Source organism: Neovison vison, chromosome 14 (assembly GCF_020171115.1).
Source record: "Neovison vison isolate M4711 chromosome 14, ASM_NN_V1, whole genome shotgun sequence".
In the NCBI taxonomy this organism is placed as follows: Eukaryota; Metazoa; Chordata; class Mammalia; order Carnivora; family Mustelidae; genus Neogale; species Neogale vison.
Window position 1 is genome coordinate 6,412,764 of NC_058104.1, and position 11,620 is coordinate 6,424,383.

Sequence of the window (11,620 nt, forward strand, 5' to 3'; positions counted from 1 at the left end):
AATATTTTTGTTATTGGACAGTTGAGTTGTTCCTATTTGAGAAACAATGTTGGGCTGAGCATCTTTGTCCCAGAATCTTTTTTTTTTTTTTTAAAGATTTTATTTATTTATTTGACAGGCAGAGATCACAAGTAGGCAGAGAGGCAGGCAGAGAGAGAGAGGGAGAAGCAGGCTCCCTGCCCAGCAGAGAGCCCGATGCGGGACTCGATCCCAGGACCCTGAGATCATGACCTGAGCCGAAGGCAGCGGCTTAATCCACTGAGCCACCCAGGCGCCCCTTTGTCCCAGAATCTTTACGCTTGATTTCTTTGGACTATCCGCCCTAAAATGGAGTTCCGGAGGTAGCAGGGGTGAGCACTTCTTAAAGCTTTGGTACCTGTTGTAGCATTGCCCTCCTTCAAGGTAATAACTGATTCACACGTCCATCAGCTCCTAGAGTAGACCCGCCAGGGGAGTTGATTTCCAATGACATTTTCATCCCGTAAGGGTTCTGTTCCTGGAATTCGCTCTGCTGCTCAGTATGGGAACAGTGTTCTGAAATCAGACGTTCTCTACACAGATTTGGTTGTTTTTCTGTTTTTGTTTTTGTTTTGTTTCTGTTTTTTTTTTTAAGATTTTATTTATTTATTTGACAGAGATCACAAGTAGGCAGAGGGGCAGGAGGGGAAGCAGGCTCTCTGCTGAGCAGAGAGCCAAAGTGGGGCTCTCTTCCAGCACCCTGGGATCATAACCTGAGTCCAAGATAGAGGCTTTAACCCACTGAGCTACCAGGTGTCCCTGATTTTGTTTTTAAAGAATTTTTGCCTTCAAAAAAAAAAAAAAAAAGAATTTTTGCCTTCCAGTTATTTTAAAATAAACATGTTCCCAGGGCAAAGGACATCTCCTTTTTGCTCTATTCATAAAGAACTCCCTTGAAGAGGAATTGAATTTTCAAGGGTTCAGAGCAACAGTGTCGTCTTTGCTGATAAAAATTTCCCGTGAATCGGGGCACCTGGGTGGTGAGGTGGGTTGAGTGTCAGCCTTTGGCTCAGGTCATAATCTCAAGGTTCTGGGATCTAGCCCCGCATTGGGCTCTCTCTGCTCAGCATAGAGTCTCCTTCTCCCTCCTCCTCTCGCTCTGTCCTTCACCCCCACTCGTGCTCTCTCTCAAATAAATAATAAAATCTTTCCTAAAAGTTTCCAGTGAATCTATGACAAACATAAAAGACTCGGTAAAATTACCTCCTTGTTTCTAGACTGGGAGCAAATAAACAGGTGGGGCCTCAGGTCAATAATTCAATTGAACAAACATTTGAGTACCTCTGTTGCATAATGCACTGATAGCCAATGAACCAGATAGGGACATAGTTGCCAGGATACCACGCCCACTGTTTTCAGTGCTGTAAGTGGGGTACAAATATAGTGCTAATCAGGGAGCAAGAACTCTACTCACACTAATTCAAAAAGTCTTATCAAGAAGATGAGAATGGAAACCTGGCTTTGGGTAAGATATTTGGTAGGTCTTGACGGAATGAGAAGAAAAGAGTTTTCCACAGGGAGAACAAAGTCCTGGGAGTTAGAGGCTTGGGGCCACCCTGAGATGTGCCTTGGAGGGAGCTAGAGCTGCTTCAGGTCTAGAATCCAGAGAGGTGATGACAGGCTGCCTTGGGTATGGACTTTGCTCTGATAGGACATGTGTTTTTGAGCCAACATATGACACAAACCACATTCAGATCATTATTTCTCTAGATTGGTAAGGTGAAAGTCCACTATCCAAGAGATTTGACAAGGACTATACAGCAACAAAACATCCAACTCACATATGAAAATTAACTTTGAGGGCTCCTGTGTGGCTCAGTTGCTTGGGCAATTGCTTTCAGCTCAGATCATGATCCTGGGGTCCCAGAATCGAGTCCCACATCAGGCTCCCTGCTCAGTGAAGAGTCTGCTTCTCCCTTTGACCTCTCCCCTCTCATGTTCTCTCTCTCACTCTCTCTCTCAAATGAATAAATAAAATACTAAAAAAAAAAAAAAAAGAAAGGAAGAAAGGAAAGAAAGAAAAGAAACTTTGATTTGAAACTGAATTGGGGGTCCTGGCTGGCTCAGTTGGTATAGCAGGCAACTCTAGATCTCAGGGTCATGAGTTCAAATCCAATGTTGGGCAAGAAGCCTATTTGTAAAAAATAAATACCGAGTAAAAACTGAGTTTGTTTAACACTCAATTTAAAACTTCTCCAAGTTTGACCTTGAGTGTCTATTTATAATGTATTCCATGGCAACAAACAGGCCAGAAAAGCTAAAATTAAAACTAAATAAGCAGATATCAGACCATGTGTGTTTCTGCATGGACTACATGGTTATTTCTCAAATGGCCAGTATATATGCATTTATGAAAATTAATAAGGGAAGTTGACTAAAGTGGCCTCAAGATGGTAGGGGGAGCCCTATCCCTCAATGTCAATAACAGGAAAAATTGTCGATTACAGACACCTAATGAAGAATTGCAACAGAAAAGAATCAGTCATTAAAGGCCCCAACAGGGAAAGGTATCCCAGGATGGAGCCCCTCTTTGGAGTTCCCTGCTCAGCGGGGAGCCTGCTTCTTCCTCCTCCCTCTGCTGCCCCCCCCTGCATGTGCGCTCTCCCTCTGTCAACTAAATAAATAAAATATATTTTTTAAAAAAAGATATTTGAGGGGCACCTGCATGGCTCAGTGGGTTAAAGCCTCTGCCTTCAGCTCGGGTCATGATCCCAGGGTCTTGGGATTGAGCCGGAATTGTGCTCTCTGCTCGGCGGGGAGCCTGCTTCCCCCCTCTCTCTCTCTGCCTGCCTTTCTGCCTACTTGTGATCTCTGTCTGTCAAATAAAAAAAAAAAATCTTAAAAAAAGCTATTTGAGGAAAATTTGCAGAATGGAAGCTAGATATCAAAACAAACTAAATAAATGTGGGGAAAACAAAAACAGGACAGGAAAAAAAAAGTTTTTAAAGGCTATCAGTATCTTCAGATTAAAAAAAAAAAAAGCCAGGGACGCCTGGGTGGCTCAGTTGGTTAAGCAGCTGCCTTCGGCTCAGGTCATGATCCCAGCGTCCTGGGATCGAGTCCCACATCGGGCTCCTTGCTCGGCAGGGAGCCTGCATCTCTCTCTGCCTCTGCCTGCCATTCTGTCTGCCTGTGCTCACTCTCTCTCCCTGTCTCTCTCTGACAAATAAATAAAATCTTTAAAAAAAAAAAAGCCAATTCACCCATGAGTAAGAAGGAAGTGCTGTTTAAAAAAAAAAAGGAACATTCAGATGACAAAAAAAAAAAAAAAAAAAAACCCAACCCCCCCACCAAAAAGAAAAAAAAAATTAAACTAAAAAACAAACAAGCAGGAAAAACCCAACAGAAAGTTTGGACCACCAAATTGAGAATATCTCTCAGAGGACCCTAAAGACACAGAGAGTTAGAAAGCAGGAAACCATGGGGACATTCGGGAACAAGCTTGGGAGGTCCAATCATCCTAATAATATCCTGAAAGACCCTCGGACTTCGCCACCCAAGAATCGGACACCAGGCTTCTACTGGATGCAAGAGCGGTTAGTTAATCTATGGCTGGGGGAAGGGTGTCTATATGCGGGGTCTTTCAATCCTGTCATAGAAAACAAAGGACAGGGGCACCTGGGTGGCTTAGAGGGTTAAAGCCTCTGCCTTCAGCTCAGGTCATGGTCTCAGGGTCCTGGAATCGAGCCCCGTATCAGGCTCTCTGCTCAGCAGGGAGCCTGCTCCCCCCTGCCCCCCTGCCTGCCTCTCTGCCTCTTGTGATCTCTGTCGGTCAAGTAAATAAATAAAATTCTTTTAAAAAGGAAAAAAAAAAAAAAAAGGAGAACAAAGACAAATCAAAGGAGGAAAATATCCACGAAATTTTTCAGGGAAATTTCGCAGACCTGAAGGACTCGAGTTTAGAAACAAAAAGTGCCAGCCCAATGAATGAAAATAGATTCACCCTTGAGTTCATCACCCTGAAAACTTGAGAACAATGGGAGCAGATAAGATTCTACAAGCTTCCAAAGAGAAAACACAAGTCATGAGGAAACAGGAAATAGAATGGGTCAGATTTCCCAACAGTTGCAGTGGTGAGCCATATGCCTTCCAGATGCTCAAGGAAGATGATTTTCCACTCACAGCCAAACTATTGATCAAGTGAGTGGGTGAAATGAGAACATTTTCAGACAAGTCAGTGCTCAAAAAAAATTTTATCTCCCACACACCATATCCCAGGAAGCTTCTGGAACATGTATTCCTCCACTAGGAGGAAATAAAGCAAAAGTAACCAAAAGGCAGAAACCAGAGATGAGACACAGCAGAGGGGAGAAGGGTCCCCCACCCCCACCCTGGGGATGGTGACTCTTTTATGACCAGCCCACTTCAGAGCAGGGAAACTTCGCAGCTAATAAACCACACACTGTCTGTTTCCCTGCCCACTTCTCCCTACTTTCCTCCATCGTGGAGAGCCAGAGATAGTGAAAGACAAACCAGCACTGCTTTTTTTTTTTTTTTTTAAAGATTTTATTTGTTTATTTGACAGACCAAGATCACAAGTAGACAGAGAGGCAGGCAGAGAGAGAGAGAGAGAGGGAAGCAGGCTCCCTGCTGAGCAGAGAGTCCGATGCGGGACTCGATCCTAGGACCCCGAGATCATGACCCGAGCCGAAGGCAGCGGCTTAACCCACTGAGCCACCCAGGTGCCCCCCAGCACTGCTTTTGAGCAGCTCAGCTCTGGTAACAGAGCAAGGACGTAATAAAAAGGAATCATTACACTCCTCCCCTATGCTTCTCTTTTTCTCTTTGCTTTCCTCCCACATTTTATAATAAAAATTTTGGCACAGAGAAGTTGAAAGGAATATGCCGTGAACATTCATAGATCCATCTAAATGCTACAATTAGCATTTTCCTAGACGTGCTTCATCACGTATCTACTTATCCATTTAACCATCAAATTTCTGGCTGCCTTTCAAAAGAAGTTGCAGAAATCAGAACAGTTACCCCCCACCAAACATTTCAACATGCATAAAACAAATTATCCTTTTTTTCCCCCGTTAGGTAAAACTGCAGACAATAACATGTACAAATCTTAAGTTTACCATTCCCTGAGATTTGACAAATATATACAGTGATGCAAAATGCCATCAAGATATAAAATCTTACACTGAAAAGAAATTAAAAAAAAATAAAAAATAAAAAAACTAAAGGAAAGCAAAAAAAAAAAAAAAGATATAAAGTCTTACCTCCCCCAAAGGAATTCCTCGTGCTCCTTCCTGGTCTCCACCGTCACCCCCAAAGGCACCTCTGTTGTGATCTTTCTCACAAGTCCCTATGGCCTCTTCTAGAACTTCATGCAAAAGGAATCATACAGTCTTGGGGCACCTGACTGGCTCAGTCAGTAGAGCATGTCACTCTCGACCTCAGGGTTGTGAGTTCAAGGCCCATGCTGGGCATGGAGCTTACTTTTTTTTTTTTTTTTTAAAGATTTTATTTATTTATTTGTCAGAGACAGAGGGAGAGAGAGCGAGTCAGAGGGAGAGAGAGCGAGTGAGCAGAGGCAGACAGAGGCAGAGGGAGAAGCAGGCTCCCTGCCAAGCAAGGAGCCCGATGTGGAACTCGATCCCAGAATCCTGGGATCATGACCTGAGCCGAAGGCAGCGGCTTAACCCACTGAGCCACTCAGGCGTCCCGCGTGGAGCTTACTTAAAATAAATAGATAGATCGGGGCACCCGGGTGGCACAGTGGGTTGAGCCTCTGTCTTTGGCTCAGGTCATGATCTCAGGGTCCTGGAATGGAGTCCCACATAGAGCCCTGCATCAGGCTCTCTGCTTAGCAGGGAGCCTGCTTCCCTCTCTCTCTGCCTACCTGTGATGTCTGTCTGTCAAATAAATAAATAAAATCTTTTAAAAATATAGATAGATAGAGCTAAGAACATTCTCATCCAGGAGCACCTGGGTGGCTCAGTGAGTTAAAGACTCTGCCTTTGGCTCAGGTCATGATCTCAGAGTCCTGGGATGGAGCCCCACATTGGGCTCTCTGCTCAGCAGGGAACCTACTTCCTCCTCTGTCTATCTCTCTCTGCCTGCCTCTCTGCCTACTTGGAATCTCTGTCTGTTAAATAAATAAATAAATAAAATTTTTTTCAAAGATTTTATTTATTTATTTGACAGAGTTCACAAGTAGACAGCGAGGCAGACAAGGGGGATAGACGGAGGAGGAAGCAGGCTCCCCGCTGACCAGAGAGCCCGACGTGGGGCTCGATCCCAGAACCCTGGGATCATGACCCAAGCTGAAGGCAGAGGCCTTAACCCACTGAGCCACCGAGGCGCCCCAATAAATAAAATCTTAAAAAAAAATTTAAAAAAAGAACATTTTTATCCAGATCTTCTTTTTATTATTTATTTATTACTGTTTTAAGTAGCCTTCTCACTGTGGGAGACTCATGACCTTGAGATTGAGACCTCAGCTGAGATCAACAATTCGACCCTTAACTGATTTGGCAACCCAGACGCCCCCCCCATCTTCTCTTTAGACATGCATTTTCTCTTACTCGAGGGTAAGTACCCAGAAGTAGAATTGCTGGGTCATAGAGAGGTGGGTTTCATTTTATTAGAAACTGAGACTTTTTTCCAAACTCATGGTTTCATTTCATGTTCCCATCACACTGTATCCCCGCGAATACTTGGCGTTATCAGTTTTTATTTCTTTTTTTTTTAAGATTTTATTTATTTATTTGACAGAGAGAGATCACAAGTAGGCAGAGAGGCATCGAGAGAGGGGGAAGCAGCCTCCCAGCTGAGCAGAGAGCCCAATGGGCGGCTCGATTCCAGGACCCTGAGATCATGACCTGAGCTGAAGGCAGAGACTTAAGCCACTGAGCCACCCAGGGACCCCTCAGTTTTTTTTTCCCCCTAAAGATTTTATTTATTTATTTGATAGAGATTACAAGTAGGCAGAGAGGCAGTCCGAGAGAGGAGGAAGCAGGCTCCCCGCTGAGCAGAGAGCCTGATGCGGGGCTCGATCCCAGGACCCCAGAATCATGATCTGAGCTGAAGGGAGAGGCTTTAACCCACTGAGCCACCCAGGTTCCCCGGGCCCCTCAGTTTTTATTCTAATCAGTCTTTTTATGGTCCCTGAGGGGCTCAGTCAGTCCGGTGTGTGCCTTCAGCTCTCAGGTCACTGTCCCAGGGTCCCAGGATCAAGCCCTGCATCAGGCTCCCGGCTCAGCAGAGAGCCTGCTTCTTCCTTTCCTTCTGCTGTTCCTCCTTCTTTTTTTTTTTTTTTAAGACTTTATTTATTTATTTGACAGAGAGAGATCACAAGTAGACAGAGAGTCAGGCAGAGAGAGAAGAGGAAGCAGGCTCCCCACTGAGCAGAGAGCCCGATGCAGGGCTCGATTCCAGGACACTGAGATCATGACCTGAGCTGAAGGCAGAGGCTTTAACCCACTGGGCCACTCAGGCGCCCCTCTGCTGCTCCTCCTTCTTGTGCTCTCTCTCTCTCTCTCTGTCAAAATCTTAAAAAAAAAAAAAAAAAATCAGGGGCGCCTGGGTGGCACAGTGGGTTAGGGCCTCTGCCTTAGGCTCAGGTCGTGATCCCAGGGTTCTGGGATAGAGCCCTGCATCAGGCTCTCGCTCAGTGGGGAGCCTACTTCTCCCCCAACCTGCCTGCCTCTCTGCCTACTTGTGATCTCTCTCTCTCTGTCAAATAAATAAGTAAAATCTTAAAAAAAAAAAATCGGGCTTTCAGATTTTAGTCATTCTGGTGGGTTTCTCGTGCTTTCTCTAATTTGCATTTCCCTGGTGGCTAACATGTGCGTACTTCCCACAGTGCCCTCTTTTAACTAACAATGTGGCAAGTGTCTGCTGACATTTATGGCCTATGATGCAGAAAAAACCCACAAGTATGTCCAAATAAGACATTTATACATAAATGATTTTTTAAGATTTTTTAATCTATTTATTTGATAGAGAGAGATCACAAGCAGGCAGAAAGGAAGGCAGAGAGAGAGGGGGAAGCAGGCTCCCCGCCGAGCAGAGAGCCCGATGCGGGACTCGATCCCAGGACCCCGAGATCACGACCCGAGCCGAAGGCAGCCGAGCCACCCAGGCGCCCCACATAAATGATTTTTATGTATACATGTTTATCGAGGCATAAACTCTCTCTGCAAGGAAACACAAGCAATTGGTAATGGTGCCGGCTTTGGAGAGGGCCCTGACTATGTGGGGAAAGGGATTTGAGAGAGACTTTTCCCTGCTCTGTAGGAAAGGAAAAATTCTCCCTCTACCCCTTGGGGTCTTCCCGCTGGACTAAGAATTAAATTTACAGGAGATGGGTAAACAGGAGAGGGAGAAAAAAAACCCCACATTTTGTTATGCGTGCATGGAGGCCCAGTATTGAAATGGAGACCTACAGAAATGACCAGGGAAGGCAGTTTTTGTACATTTTAGACAGACAATAAATTGTCGAGGGAGTGACAGCGTGATGAAAGTGGGTGTTTGGAAGCTTTAATTGGTAGGGAGTTTTTTGAAAAGATTTTATTTATTTATTTGAGAGAGAGAGAGAGAGACTGAGCTGGCCTGGGGGCTCCACCCCAGGACCCCAAGATCACAACTCAAGTGGAAACCAAAAGTCAGTGGCCCAACTGACTGAGCTACGCAGGTGCCCATTAATAGGGAATTCTAAGCAGAATTCTAAGCTGAGGTAGTAGATTAGAAGAAAAGTAACAAGGTTTGTTTTTACAGCTCCCTCTGCTTTGATGTCCCTCTCTCTGGTAATAGAGGATGTCTTCTCACTTCTTAGTATAGGGAAGGGGTTTTTCATACGGGAGATTTGTTTCATGATATCAGGGTGACAGAGAAAGATCTGAGTGTCTTTGCGTCAGCTGTTTTTTTTTTTTTAATATTTTATTTATTTGAGAGAGAGAAAGCACGAGCAGTGGGGAGGGACACAGGGAGAGGGAGAAGCAGGCTCTGCATTGAGCAAGGAGCCCGATATGGGACCCAATCCCAGAACGCTGGGATCACGATCTGAGCTGAAGGCAGATGCCTAACAAACTGAGCCACCCGGGCATCCCCAGCTGTTTCTTTTTCTTTTTTTCTTTCTTTCCTTATTTTTTTTTGGTAAAGATTCTAATTATTTATTTGACAGAGAGAGACAGCAAGTGAGGAAACAGCAGCTTCCCATTGAGCCGGCAGCCTGACACAGGGCTCGATCCCAGGACCCTGGGACCACAACCCAAGCTGAAGGCAGAAGCTTCACGAATGAGCCACCCAGGGGCCCCACCACTGAAACTTTAAATCAAATACTGCCCCTCTCTTCTCTGGTCTACGTACTACCTCTGGATACTCCTAGGTAAGATGGAGATAACTCCAGAGGTTCAGTGGGGCCGGTAGGGTCTGGGCCTGGGCGGTCAGAGAGTTATGGGGGCTGCCCATGGCCTGCCTGCACCTCTGTCCCAGGGGTAGATGTTGGCCAGGGGCTCGTACTTCATGTGGATTCACCCACTTGGTCACTGAAGGCAGGACAGGTGGAGTCCTGAAAGTGACCATCCTGTCCAGACTTTGGACAGGAAAGATGTGAACATTATCTCACATCCCTTTAGAGTCCAAGCCAGCTGGGACTTGTTCCTTTGTCTGCTAAGTTTCCTGGGAGTGATGTATCACACCAGTTGATTTGCCTAGAAATGACCAACAGAAATCTAACGCAAACCACAGAAGAATGTTTTGGGGGGTGGGGAGGGGAGGGGAGGCACCCAGGTGGTTCTGTCGGTTGGGCGTCTGTCTTCGGCTCAGGTCATGAAGGTGTTTATGAAGTCTATCCAGGCAGGACGTGCACTTGTTTGTACAAAGCAAAGAACAGCACAGTGACTCCTGGTGGCCAGCCAAACAAAACCATGGCGTGGTTTGTGCCAAATTCCAAAGCAACCTTCCTGCTAAAGCCCTTGGCCACAGAATTGGTGCAACGCTGAGCCCCTCAAGGATTTAAACTTACTGACAAGTAGGGGCGCCTGGGTGGCTCAGATGTTTGGGTGTCTGCCTTCAGCTCAGGTCATGATCCCAGGGTCCTGGGCTAGAGCCCCACATCGGGCTCTCTGCTCGGTGGGAAATCTACTTTTCCCTCTCTCTCCCCACTGTCTCCCCAGCTTGTGATCTCTTGCTCTTTCTGTCAAATAAATAAATAAAATCTTAAAAAAAAAAAACACCTTGCTGAAAAGTAAATAAATAAAGGTATAGATTTGTTCCCTTGTTAAAAAAAAAAAAAGCAAAAGGAAACAAATGCAACTATTTTTTAAAACCATTTTCTGGAGGTATGATTGACATATGAAAAGCTACATATGTAATGTGTATAACTTGAGGAGTTTGGAATAAGGCAATTAATTTTAATTGCATGCTTTATTTGACTCAGTAGTACTAAAAATTATTTCAGCATACAATTAATAAAGATTATTATATTTTTATAATATAAAGAGGTATTTTCCATTCTTTTTTTGTACTCATCTTTGAAATCTGGTGCATTAATAAAGATTATTATATTTTTATAATATAAAGAGGTATTTTCCATTCTTTATTTTGTACTCATCTTTGAAATCTGGTGCATTTTACATTTATGTCACATTAAGATTCGGACGCTTAGAGTTCATCAGAAATATTTGGGGGTGCCTGGGTGGCTCAGTTGGTTAAGCATTTGTCTTCAGCTCAGGTCATGATCCTGGGGTCCTGGGATTGAGGCCTACATCCGGCTCCCTGCTCCCCCTGCCTGTTACTCCCCCTGCTTGTGCTCTCTCTCTCTCTCACTCTCTCTTTCTCTCTATATGGCAAATGAATAAATAAAATATTTTTTTAAAAATATTTGATCTGTGTTTAGAATCTGTAAAATTTACTGTTCAAAAGGTAGATTCCCACACTCAGGTTGTTGAAAAGATACTTAAAAGTTTTCCAGTAGCTGAATCAGTTTTTATTTTATTTTAATTTTCTTTAAAGACTTTATTTAGGGGTGCCTGGGTGGCTCAGTGGGTTAAAGCCTCTGCCTTCGGCTCAGGTCATGATCCCAGAGTCCTGGGATCGAGCCCCACAGTGGGCTCTCTGCTCAGCGGGGAGCCTGCTTCCTCTTCTCTCGGACTGCCTCTCTGCCTACTTGTAATCTCTGTCTGTCAAATAAATATACAAAATCTTTAAAAAAAAATAAAGACTTTATTTATTTATTTGACAGAGATCACAGGCAGAAAGCCCGATGCGGGGCTCGATCGCAGGACCCTGGGATCATGACCTGAGCCGAAGGCAGAAGCTTTAACCCACTGAGCCACCCAGGTGCCCCTATTTTTATTTTTAATTAATTTATTTTATTACATATATGTGTGTACATATTATTTATTTATTTGAGAGAGCATAGGGGGAGAGGGAGAAGGAGAACCAAACTCCCCACTGAACAGAGAGCCAGGCTGTGGGGCTTGTTCCTGGGATCCTCAGATCAGGACAGGAGCCCAAGGCAGACAATTAACTGACTGAGTGCCCCAGGTGCCCCTCCCTCTCTTTTTTTTTTTTTTTTTTTTAAGATTTTATTTATTTATTTGACAGAGAGAAATCACAAGTAGATGGAGAGGCAGGCAGAGAGAGAGGG